The 14,121-nt window shown below is 31.4% G+C and overlaps 1 long non-coding RNA gene across 1 annotated transcript; it reads right to left on the reverse strand.

Moving 5' to 3' along the window:
- Window positions 1-11,395: 11,395 nt before the first annotated feature.
- On the reverse strand, window positions 11,396-13,724 carry LOC111707087 (uncharacterized). Its single transcript, XR_002766375.1, has 2 exons — window positions 13,414-13,724; window positions 11,396-11,949 (listed from the first exon to the last, which is right to left on the reverse strand). It is a non-coding gene; the product is annotated as an uncharacterized LOC111707087 (long non-coding RNA).
- Between the last annotated feature and the right edge of the window lie 397 nt (window positions 13,725-14,121).

Genomic DNA, 14,121 nt, shown 5'->3' on the forward strand with positions numbered 1-14,121 from the left:
GCATAGCATATATATATATAAAGATGAGCGAAGAGCTTTATTATATAGAGAAGAAAAAAATATATACATTGCATACATTCTGTACAATTGCTTTGAGGTCTCATTCTTTTTGGGTAACTCTGTATATTCCCACCAAACCATAACGGTAATTCAAGGCAATTTTGAGAAATATCATAAGCAAAAACGGCATTGACAGGTTGTGTGCCAAAAAAATTGGCACACAATTCTGTGGCAAATTTTTTAATATACCTTTTATATATTTTCCTGATAATTCAAAAAAAAAATGGCCAAAAACTCCATTTAAAAAAACTGATACTGTTGCAATTCTCTCCTCAACTCCTCAGTCCTCTTGCTTGTCCAAATGATGCAACTTATGATTAAAAAATTGTTCATAAAAAGATGCTCATTGATTGCACAGTAAAAAAAAATGTTAAATATCTTTCAAGGCGGCTGAGCTTTGGAGATTTTAGTTTACAAGTTTGGCAACGCGAAAATTCCCGATTTTCGAGTGACATTGCTGTTAGGCCCATTTGAAGTTATAAAGACTTAAATAATTTACTGAAAGGTTAATAACTCCATGTTCTTTAAGGATATTGGAGTTTTTTTTTATTGTTATAAAGACACCAAAGGGCATCTTTTTATGAAAAACAGTTTTTATATAATTTGAATTATTTGGCGAAAAATGCCGGTAAAACTAGTATAATGGCTGGGCCATTTTGGAAAATTATTTTAAAATATTAAAATTTCTTATTTGAGCTAGTTTTACCCTAATGCTTACTAAAAAATGTGTCGTACATCTGGAANCCCCCCCCCCCTGGTGGCAGAAATCAATTTAGCTCTGGACAAATATGTTGCTGAGGAAAAATGACCGGGATTGAGAAATGTGCAATTCATTTCTTGTCGGGACATTGAACACTGAACAGACATTCTTTAGTAAAAACCTGCAGCAGGGTTACACTGCAATCAAGGTTTAATTAAAAATATTTCATCCAAAATCATCCACGGAGAAACTGTTTTTGATCCACAAAAGGCAGGTATGGCAAAAATAAAATGATTTTTTGAATTATAAATTTTGAAATTTCAAACTAATATTATTTGATAAAGGGGTTTCTAAAAAAGCACAAATGCAAATAAAGGTTTGCACATGACCTTTATGTTTTTATGTCACTTATTAGTCTCTTTTTATCCATCTCTGACTCCCATTCATAATCTTTTATCGATCTGACTCACGTTTTTATCTTTTATTGATCTGTCTCACGTTTTTATCTTTTTTTCGATCTGACTCACGTTTTTATCTGTTATCGATCTGACTCACGTTTCATCTTTTATCGATCTGACTCACGTTTTCATCTTTTATCGATCTGACTCGTGTTTTTATCTTTTATCGATCTGACTCACGTTTTTATCTTTTATCGATCTGACTCTAAAAAGAATTGTTGTTGACATAGGATAAAAGCCGGTAAACGCCGACATTATCAAATTCTCTTTGTAACTTTATTCAGGGTTTATCACGTTTATTTTAATTTGCGTATCATTTAATACTTTTTCTAGGAAGCAATGTTTTTAAGAATACTCGAAAAGTTCTCAAAACCAAACATTTGCTATTGTGGTGCAGTTGGAAGACCGTAATTCACCAAGGAGTTGAAAATCTCTTTTTCAGCATTTAGGGAGATTTCAGCTCCTAAGATTGCAGCTCCATCATCCTAGGGCACTATTTCGATTGGAGTTTGTTCATCTGTTTTTTTATTGTGTGTATTTTAACTATGGCTTTAATCTAGATTTTTTAAGTGTTTGCAACTATTAAATTGAAAATACTTCTGATCACAGTCTTCATACTTAGGATCCTGTTCTAAACATTAAATAGGGTTTTGGTGAGATTTTGGCCATCTTCCATCGTTGATTTTGTTGGTTAATTTTGAGTTTTACCATCACCTGTGGTTTGTTTTAAAAACACCCTTTATAACAGAAGTTATAGTTTAAAATATCTGTAAGGTTACGACATTGGATTGCAAGGTTATTGGGGTTAGAAAATTAGGGTTTGTCTTCTGGGGCTTGGGTTTAGGTTGTTTGGCTTTATTCTTGGATTAAATTTTTAGACTTTATTTCTCCGCTTGAGAGTAATGAACTATACGGTACTATATACAAATGGAGAACCCTTGGTTGGGTTCTCAATATAAATAAATTTTACTCTTCAAATCGGGGCAATTTCTAAAACATGTTTATTTAAACAAAACCATATTGTATTAAATTTATATATTTATCAAACTCTTTTTATCCATCTCTGACTCCCATTCATAATCTTTTATCGATCTGACTCACGTTTTTATCTTTTTTCGATCTGACTCACGTTTTTATCTGTTATCGATCTGACTCACGTTTTATCTTTTATCGATCTGACTCACGTTTTTATCTTTTATCGATCTGACTCACGTTTTATCTTTTATCGATCTGACTCACGTTTTTATCTTTTATCGATCTGACTCGCGTTTTATCTTTTATCGATCTGACTCACGTTTTATCTTTTATCAATCTGACTCACGTTTTATCTTTTATCGATCTGACTCACGTTTTATCTTTTATCGATCTGACTCACGTTTTTATCTTTTATCGATCTGACTCGCGTTTTTATCTTTTAACGATCTGACTAAAAAGAACTGTTGTTGACATTGGATAAAAGCCGGTAAACGCCTACATTATCAAATTCTCTTTGTAACTTTATTCAGGGTTAATCACGTTTTTTTTCAAATTTGCGTATCATTTAATACTTTCCCTAGGCAGCCATGTTCTAAAGAATACTCGAAAAGTTCTCAAAATCAAACATTTGCCATTTTGGTGGTTGGAAGACCGTAATTCGCCAAGGAGTTGAAAATCTCTTTTACGGCATTTAAGGAGATTTCAGCTCCTTAGAATGCAGCTCCATCATTCTAGGACACTATTTCGATTGGAGTTTGTTCATCTGTATTTTTATTGTGTGTATTTTAACTATGGTTTTAATCTAGATTTTTTAAATGTTTACAACTATTAAATTGAAAATACTTCTGATCACAGCCTTCACACTTAGGATCCTGTTCTTAACATTTAATGGGTTTTTTGCCTTCTTCCATAGATGATTTTGTTGGTTAATTTTACATTTAATTTTAACTAAAAGAGTTTTTTTTTGTTACCTTTTTTATTTTTTTTTATATTTTTGAGTTTTCTCTTATTAATTATTCTAAATGATGAATTATGAGACACAGAAAACCCAGGATGATCATTTTAGGAAAGTAAAAGAAAATAGTATAGAAATTATATTTCATGATATCGGGTTTTTGGATTTTGATGAGCCAGCTGTGAGCTAAGAAGAGCCGGGAGCTGCTGACCATAGCAGTCTTGATCGGAATGTATTATTCGACTCAATTCTCTCCACCTGTAGGACTCAGTCCTAGTAACTCTATATTTACTTTTAGTAATTCATTCAAATTCATTCGAATTAATTCTAAATTTTCACATTCACACAATTTACACGTCTGGGCTTAACCTTTAGATTTGTGAAAGGGCCGGGGAATTTAATAAATGGAAAATACATATTTATGACTATAGCTTCTAGCCAGGCTTGCAAAACATTTTTAGATACTATTGCAGTCTTCACGTGTTTAAATGTTCAAGGTGTCGCAAAAACTTGAGCATTAGAAAAACGCCCTCAAAAATGTGCTGCGGTTCATATGTAAGCATAATTTTAAGAGCTTTCAATGCAAATTTTTGTTGTCCTAAACTCAACGACTTAAATCACGTTTTTAAACCTAGCAATCTAGACGTTCTTAAGCTAAACTCAAGAAAAGATATAATACTTGCAGACCCTATGAAATAGATCACACACCACCAAAGAAAAGAAGACATTTCTTGTACGACTTTATGACAACTTAGCTTCTATAGTTTTGTTTTTCGGACTAGTATGATTTTTTCATATTTAATTTGCTAGCCTCTAAAATTTCTTTTAAATAACTCTTCATAAATTTATGATAGAAAACATGTAAGTGCAAAATATATAGACTTAAAAGAACTCAAAAGCTAAGATTGAGTGGAATAACGAAGCATGGTTGCATACAAACAATATTTACATTATAACGATACAAACAATTTGTGTTGGACCAACTAAAATTGATCTAAATACACACAACATTCGAACTGTCTGATCAGATACTTTGTGAGAACTGCTCGGGTCTTGGGACATAAAATGACCGACAACAATGCTTTCTTCGCCGGCTAGATTAATGCCGTTTCACTCCTTTCTCCAGCATCAATCCTCCCCTAGTGTCGGCCTTTAAACCGTACCATTTTTATATCTACCAGATAAGAAAGGGTTCAATACCCTTGAAGATCTAGCCTATTATATACTCACATACTAGGGGTTCAATATCCTCTGGGGCTTGGGTTTAGGTTGTTTGGCTTTATTCTTGGATTAGATTTTTTAGACTTTATTTCTCCGCTTGGGAGTAATGAACTTTACGGTACTAAATACAAATGGAGAACCCTTGGTTGGGTTCACAATATAAATAAATTTTACTCTTCAAATCGGGGCAATTTCTAAAACATGTTTATTTAAACAAAACCATATTGTATTAAATTTATATATTTATCAAGATTTGTTCAAGATTTCTCTGGTATATCAGATTAAATAATATATTGATAATTTTTTATGGTTCAAGGTTAATCGAGAGATTATTGACATTTCTGGTCCGACTTTGTGACTTTGTTATCCTGTATACCTAAAAATACATGTAGTAAATATATAGATGTGTACAAATGTAGTTTGAAATGTAGTCTGAAAAGCTTTAAATAATATTTTTCAAACTTTACAAACAGTTTTTTCAAATCAATTAATGAAAAGAGGTATTAAGGTATAAACTTCGATACTTAATCTTTTAGACGATTTTTAGACGATTTTTAGACCATATTATAAATTAGATTTCTGAACTTAAAAACTTTTAAACTATAATCGAGGTATTTAATTTACAGTGACAGGGTGTTCAAAATAATATATATCTATATTATAAAACAAGACATTCGTATATATATATATGTATGTTCCCTATAGCTGGCCAAACGGCTGAACCGAATGGGCTGACAGTTTTTGTGGAAACTCATGGTTGGCCGGGGGGTGTTATGGGCTAAAAAAATCGATTTAAAAAAAAAAAAAACAAAACATTTTTTAAAAAAAAATTTTTCAACGGGCAACGCCGGTCCCTCCATCTCGTATTATTTAATAAATTGTAACAAGGCCAAAATCCATTTTGTCTACAGCAATCTTGAAGGGATTGTAAAGAGGGACTGTCCGATTTACAAAGGAACTCTTTAAATCCATTTTTTCTACAGCAATCTTGAAGGGATTGTAAAGAGGGACTGTCCGATTTACAAAGGAACTCTTTAAACCCTTAGAATAAACAAAAAATGGTTTAATTCTGATAATTTTCCCGATCGTATTCTGCAGTAGAAATACACGCAATTCACTTTCTTTAAGAACCACAATTGAAAATAATCAGTTTTTATAAAGAGAAAAATGGATATCTATTATCATCATACAAATTTTTGTTCGTTAAAGCTGGTGAAATCTTTTTTTGGAAATCAGAGAAAATCAGAATTTGTGGCAAAAACATAATTCCTGTGTTTTTTTGTTTGCGCGTAAAATCAAAGCTAGAGGAGTTACGAGGTCACTACGTCGTTCTAGTAAATTTGACCTTCTCCATCTATCTAGTTTACAGTGACCCACTTGACTACATTAATTCTTTCTCATGTCATATTCCAGACTTTAATGTTTTTAATCTAAAACAAACCATTGTGCAATTAGTATTATCAACAAATTTCTGACATTAGAGTGTTAGCCTTGATGTACATGGTTTCATAAATTCATTGGTTACAAAAAGGATTGTACTTTTAAGAGCAGGTAGATGGTCTAGACGTCTAGTTTTTAAAGGTTGAACTTGTATTGTAGAAGAATGAAAAATATATAAAAAATGTGTATTTTCAAGGCAGTGATTATAAAATTCACATCTCAGGAATCAGCATATAAATTTCACTACAAACATGAAACACAGAAACAGAAAGCCAGAGTTTTTTATTACTTTAAAGGTTTATCTATGCAGTTTTATTTATGCTTTTCATGAATTTGATTCCGAAAATGCCAAACTCAGTTTATATCAAATTAGAATTTAGAAATTCCTCGCTACGTATTGTATTTCTTTGAACACAAAAAAAATGTTTACAATTTTCCAACCTTTAACCTTCAAGAACCCCATGACCGATTTGTCTCAAATTTTAATTGGGGAACACGGGAGAACCACGGGAATGTTCATAGCTTAGTTTTGAGATTTAAAGTTAAGTGGGTCGATTTGTATATGAACAAATAGCTAAAATCATAATTTAAAACCAAAATCATAATTTAAAACCAAGCGCGGGTAAACTGCGGGAGTAACTATGAGTACCTTGGGCAACGCTGGGTTCCCAAGCTAGTATAACTATGGTATCTGAAAACAATAGATTATTTTGAAGAAAATACAACGCTGGACTATAGAGTGGGTATAGATAATGGATATAAAAATATATCCATGACATATTGTACTACGCTAGACTATAGAGTGGGTATAGATAAAGGAAATCAAAATATATCCATGACATATTGTACTACGCTGGACTATAGAGTGGGTATAGATAAAGGAAATAAAAATACACTTGATACTTAAGTTCTCCTCATCTAGATACCCACTTCACAATACATTAAAATTCTTTCTCAGTTCAGATATCACACTCCTCTGCCGCTTTATAACTGTAAATTGGCGGTACAGTCCAAAGTAGGACTGGAAAGGTTGGCTCAGCTCGGATATTCAAATGTACATTGGTTGGGCGTGATATATCAATTAAGAATTTACAACTTCAATTTCACGGAGAATATTGTATTTCCTTGTACACAAATAAGCTGAACTAACAGATCAAATAAAAAACATTAACGTGATTTTTCTGAATAAAATAATAAGTTATAATTTGAATTTATTCTTAGACATTAAATTTAAACATAAAAATAAAATATGGGAATACAAAAAACTGAGTTTTTGCCAAAAACTCTGATTTTCTAATCTCTAAAGTTCCTGTGTTCTGAACTTTTCATGCCATCAAAGACTTTGTCCTTTTTAAAAATTTTATTCCAATTTAAACATACATCAAATTACATTTAAAGTAAACATTTATTTTTTTGAATTACGCAAAAACATCCAAAACACAAATTCTAGGAATTATTACAAAAAAAGGATTTATTTTTACAAAGATGTTCACAACTGCCAAAAGTTAAAACTTTTTACCTGATGCTTTTTTACTTTAGATAAATCTGCTCAGATTTAAATATCTCTGTGACGAGACTTATACTAAGATCTGAATAAGATAAAGAAATGTAATTTCTAAAAATCCAAACCCCTCATGGAATCTTGTATTGGGGTCTTGCTTTAGAAGTATAATGTTTATGTTTAAAGGGACTGTGGAAGATATCGTCATTTTACTATCTTGAAAAGTGTTTAATTCTGATAACTTCCTCTTATTTAAACTGCAGAAGAAATGCATAAGTCAGTTATGTAAAGAGCCCTCAATTAAAAAAAAATAAAGTTTTCAAAAATAATCATGGATATCTTCTTCATTCTTTATCAGCCAAAGCTTTTAAGGATACCATTGTTGATCGGACTTGCCAATCCAGAAAAGGAAAGACACTGGAAATCATGACTACAGAGCCCGCGATTTAAAAAATTCAGGAAAAAACGGTCTAAGCTGTCGTTGGGCCCTATTTACGGCTTGGGCTTTCGGATTTAAGTTGCATCTAATTTTCCACAGAGTTGAATTATAAAACCGGTTTAATGTTCTATCATAAAACCGGTTTAATATTGAATTTTCATGGTTGGCATCGGCGCATTTCGGGGTTTGATGAGAACAAGACTCAACATTGAGCCTTATTCTCCACTAAAACCAACGAAGGTCGGTTTTATTTTCAGTTTGGTTTAAGGAAATTCGACCCGAACAGAATCTTTGAAATCGCGGGCTCAGTTCCTTTAAGACAAATCACAAACCTTGAAATATATATTCTTTTTCGATTGTTTTAAAATCTTATGATTTTTCGGTAGTAACAAAATATATGGCAAAAAGATTTTAATCTAGTTATATATAAAGAAGTTAAATATTTTTATGCAGAAATACAAAATATGTTTAGTTTTAGTCCTGTGTTTGAATTTCACTGTAAATAGAGAGACAAACTAATTTTGTTTTCGCCAGATATATTGCACCATCAGTTCAACTTTAGTAAACTTATAAAAAGTTTTATCTGAAGAGCTATTGATAAAAAAGTGTCGAGTCCTTTTGTTAAAAGTTTACTTTTCCTCTCTCTTGAGTAAAATGAAAACCAGACATTTTACAAGGTCGCAGCTGTCCTCTCACTCTCCTGCCTTGTTTGGAGAGACTTTTTTTCTGAACATTATTTTTCGCAATTAAATTGTTTCACGACGGAGGATTAGTGTCAATTTAAATTTGAACCGGACCCACCACTTGTAACGGTCTTACTGACGCGCGGTAAGTACCGACCCTATCCTATCGGTTCAATGGGTACCCGGCCTATTTTTGACCTATTTGACCTGCTCCACATATCTTCCCTTAATTTATCACCGGGTACACCTCGAGGTTTGTACTGTATAAGGTTATTGTAAACAAAAATTAAGAAAACTATAACATAATTATTCATATCTGGTCAATATGTTATGGGAATCTAGACATTATAATTTTTCAATTCTTAAATCTTTGCAACCTGATGTCGCCCAAAATTTTTAACTCTAAAGTCTTCCAGATCAAAGCGTCAAAGTTTCAAATATCAAAGATTTACATAATCAGTGGCCGAATTTAAAGAATTTGAGCGGCGGTTTAAATTTAAGCCGCGGTTTAAATATGGTTGGTTCCACTTAAAATTGTATCAAATGTTTCAAGATTTAAACCGGCGCTTAATTTAAACCAGGTTTTGGCAGATTCAAACCGCGGCTCAAATTCTTTAATTTCCATCTCGGGTTACAGATAAATAAGGATTTGAACTAAGAACTTGTGGGTAGTAATTATAATTACTATTGGGCAATAAGTACAATATTCACAAACATGTACTGCAGAATACATACTGAGAGTACAATATTCAAAAACACATACAGAGGGTACAATATTCACAAACAGAATACAGACCGATAGAACACAATATTCACAAACATGTACTGCAGAATTCATACAGAGGGTGAGAGTTTAAATCTACGATACTGGTCTATATCGGAAATAAGAAAGACTATTTTCTTTTTAAAGTTGGAAAAATATTAAAGAAAATGTTGAATGTTACATCTAATATTAAAGGAAATGTTGAATGTTACATCTAATACTAATAAAAATGTTGAATGTACATCTAATATTAAAGAAAATGTTGAATGTTACATCTAATATTAATAAAAATGTTGAATGTACATCTAATATTAATGAAAATGTTAAATGTTACATCTAAAATTAATGAAAATGTTGAATGCACATCTAATATTAATGAAAATGTTGAATGTAGATCTAATATTAATGAAAACTAACAATTCTAATAATTTTTGTGAATGAAAAAAATGTCATGCATAATTTGATCTTGAATAAACGATTCACAAGTTTGGTATTCTCAATCATGAATTCTCAATCATGAATTCTCAATCATGAATTCTCAATCATGAATTCTCAATCATGAATTCTCAATCATGAATTCTCAATTATGAATTCTCAATTATGAATTCTCAATCATAAATTCTCAATCATGAATTCTCAATCATGAATTCTCACTCATGAATTCTCAATCATGAATTCTCAATTATGAATTGGCAGATTTTTCATTTTATTTTAGAAAGGTGTGTAGCCTTTGATCGCCAAACTTTTAGAGCGAAAAATTCATATCAAATTTACAGTTTTAGTTAATACTGATTTATAATTCAAAATGCTATTACTAAAACAATATATTACGCAATGTGTTTAAGATTTTTTTGAGCAAAAAAAAAGTTTGCAAGATTTATACAAAAAAGTATCTTTATCTATAGAGTTTGAGAAAAATAATAAGGATTTTGAAGATTGAATAAAGATTTTAAAACAGATTTTAAAGTATTGGGCAATAAAAACTCGGAATCTAGAAGAGTCTATATTTTTGAACTAACTGCCAAGAGAGGAGGAAGGCATCCTACACCGAAATAGATTGTTTCCGCAAAAGGAAATTTTAACCCTTTTGTCCAAATTATTTATACCAAACTTGAAGAAAGATTGAAGAATCAGCTAATTTTGTATTTTTGTAAACATTGTTTCAGAAGTTTTCAAAGATTATTAGCAACCGAATTCTACTATTTTCTTTAATTAGAGAGAATTTTATCTTTTTACGACCCAATTGATCGAGTCATAAATAGAGATCTGAACATATGCTTGAGGTACTACTGAGACATCATACATGCATGGTTTAAACCCCTTGAGATAATTTTTATGTAGGTTGGTTTACATAGCATCATGTTGAGATTTAAAGCTACAAAATTAGGAGAATTTTTGTCGTCAAACATAATTGTTCGAACGACGATTTCAGATTTCAAACAGTACAAACTGGGACCGGAAAGGTTGACCCGGCTCGGAAATTCAAATGTACTACGGCTGCCGCTGTGGTTTCTGTTAAATAAATTCTGCAAAATAAATGTTCTTTTTTTTAATCAAAGTCGTCATTGTAGATGAAGGTAACATTTGATTGAATATTTTAGTTAACAATATCAAAACCTTCTTAAATTTTGAGATGTGTATTTTTATTTCTTTTTTATCTCTTATCCAAAAGTTTCTGGATGTTCAATGGAGCGTTCAGTTCTTTCTCAAAATTTTTTCTTAAAATTTCTTAAATATATAGTATATAGCATAACACAACAATAAACAAGTTCAACAACTTTTAAATTTAAATTATATAATTTTCTTATACATACATATATACATTTATATATAGACATAATACATAATACAAACAAGCGTAATGTAATCTTGTTCAGTGATGTATGTAATGTAACAAGAATTTAATGTAATCTTGTTCATTGATGTATTTATTGTAACAAGAATATTTAATGTAACCTTGTTCAGTGATGTATGTATTGTAACAAGAATTTAATGTAATCTTGTTCAGTGATGTATGTATTGTAACAAGAATTTAATGTAATCTTGTTCAGTGATGTATGTATTGTAACAAGAATTTAATGTAATCTTGTTCAGTGATGTATGTATTGTAACAAGAATTCACAACACAATAGATTTGTCAAGCTGTGTCTATAACAGCAATAATACTATACTATTATTGTGAACTATGAATTTCTGTAAATTAAACCCAATTTTATATTTTCAAGGAAAGATAAAGAATAAACGAGCAAAAAATATTAAAATTCTCCCATAGAAAGTGAACACTTAGCTCAAACTTCAATTTTCTAATCCTTATATCTTTTCAACCTGATGATGCGCGCAAGCCTTTCTTCTACTTTGTTCTTCTTTTTCAGAAATTTGTAATTTTCTTTTTTAGAAATCTTTAACTTTCTGTGTCAGAATGTGTAACTTTACAGTCCAGACTTTAAAAAACTTTAATGTTTTTGATCCAATTAAACCGAAACCATCCGGAACTTAATGAATATGGTTTTATCTGGTTTAAACTCTGAAATCACCATGAACTTGATGGTTAGATAAATCTGGTTTTATCTGGTTTAAACCCAGAAACCATCCGGAATTTGATGGTTTGATGAATCTGGATATATCTGGGTTAAAAAATGAAACCATCTGGAACTTCAGTGTTTGATGAATCTGGATTTATCTGGTTTAAAGTGAGGTTGTCAAAGTTTTACAATTTGACTGTTCTCCTTCCTCCTGCACTGCTGCAAGCCTCCTCTAAAATATAAAGATTGATTGAGATAAAAATAAAGATCTAATCAATTTTAAATAAACCAGGATAGAATAATTAAAACCTCTTAATTTTTCCCCTGAAGTTGAAGATATCTTAAAAAATTAATATTTCCAGATAAGTTTTTTTTCACATCCTCATTTCAGTTTGATATTTACTATCACCGAGCAATCATCGTATTTTGCTCTTATTATTCTGTTTAGCAAAATTGAAAGAAAAAATGTAAGATAGAATTAAAACTTTGTTTCTACTTGGATATCATGAACGATCCCATTAAAGTTAATATTATTAAAGGGAGTGACTTGCTAGACACGGTAGTTTCTTCTGCTGACTGAAACCACTGGCCAAATATTACAAAGACTTAACGCTCTTATTTAAAAATTGTACACAATAAAAATGTCTCCTTGGTATCAAATGAATCCTAAAGTTTTCCTTTAGAATAATACTGCACTTTAAGCTCAACTCCCTGTCAGTAGGTGTGAATAGGGTAATTTGATGATATACGGAATATTTAAAGCCCTCGAGATCAGTTTCAAGTAGGTTGGTTTACATAGCATCATGTTTAGTAAATTGTTTAATGTATATATTGTAGGTTGTATATTGTGTATGCAGTAAATATTTGTTCTTGGTTTACCTATGAGACCCAAGACTAGTTATCCAAATAAATATTTAATCATTGGGTTAGAAGTTTGTATGTATTTATGAATGGCATAAAAAAAGATAATTTACTTTTAAAAGATACTCTGCATCAAAAGCTTTGAAAACATAATTTTCTCAATTTTGTTTTCTTATTTCCTGGTGAATTTGTTTTGGAGAAAAGAAAAAATATTTTCAGGCTTTTAGATTATTTTTTCTTCTTCAGCGTATACTGTAAGTTATTTATTTTTACATCAGTGTTCTTATTTGGTTCCGGATCTTAACCTTTTTAAGTTTATTGCTGCGAAACTGATTAGTATCTGTTCTCCTGTATACCTGGAGCTGATTAGTACCTGTTCTCCAGTATACCCGGAACGTATTAGTTTCCGTTCTGCTGTTTACCCGGAGCTGATTAGTACCTGATCACCAGTATACCCGGAACGCATTAGTTCCTGTTTTGCTGTATACCCGGAGCTGATTTGTACCTGTTCTCCTGTTAACCTGGAGCTGATCAATATCTGTTCTCTTGTAAACCTGGAGCTTATTAGTACCTGTTCTCCTGTATTCCTGGAGCTGATTAGTTCCTGTTCTCCTTTATTCCTGGAGCTGATTAGTACCTGTTATCCTGTATTCCTGGAGCTGATTAGTTCCTGTTCAACTGTATTCCTGGAGCTGATTAGTACCTGTTCTCCTGTATTCCTGGAGCTGATTAGTACCTGTTCTCCTGTATTCCTGGAGCTGATTAGTATCTGTTCTCCTGTATACCCGGAGCTGATTTGTACCTGTTCTCCTGTATTCCTGGAGCTGATTAGTACCTGTTCTCCTGTATTCCTGGAGCTGATTAGTTCCTGTTCTCCTGTACACCCGAGGTGGGATGGAATCCTTGAGTTCTCTGCTCCTCCGTCTAGACTTGTAATTACTGTCATCATCTGACTTTCTCCTTTTATAGTATATCAATGAGTATTTCTTATTCATTTTATAAGTGTTATTAAGTATAAAAAATTGCACTTGGAAAACACATGCATTTAGAATGTAGAATGTAGATATGCCATAAATTCCTGAATTGCAAGTCAGAAATCTAAGCTATATATTATTTGTTTTGATCTATTACATATTATTTACAATAAATTGAAAAAAACGTTAAGGTAATTTAAGTTTTTTGTTTTTAAGGGTAAAAAGTATATCTAATTATAACTAACAGGTGTAGGCAGACACCGTAATAAAAAGAAAAAGTTGACACTTTTTCAGGTGTTGGGTCATTTAATAGATAGACATTTTATAGATAGGATATTTCACAGACATGACATTTCATAGATAGGACATTTCATATACAGGACATTTTAATACAGGAAATTTCATAGACGGGACATTTCATAGACAGGACATTTTAATACAGGACATTTCATAGACAGAACATTTCATAGACAGGACATTTTAATACAGGACATTTCATAGATGGACATTCCATTGATGGACATTCCATTGATGGACATTTCATAGATAACAATATTATAGATAGGACA

This window comes from Eurytemora carolleeae, unplaced genomic scaffold (assembly GCF_000591075.1).
Source record: "Eurytemora carolleeae unplaced genomic scaffold, Eaff_2.0 scaffold703, whole genome shotgun sequence".
Taxonomy (NCBI): domain Eukaryota; kingdom Metazoa; phylum Arthropoda; class Copepoda; order Calanoida; family Temoridae; genus Eurytemora; species Eurytemora carolleeae.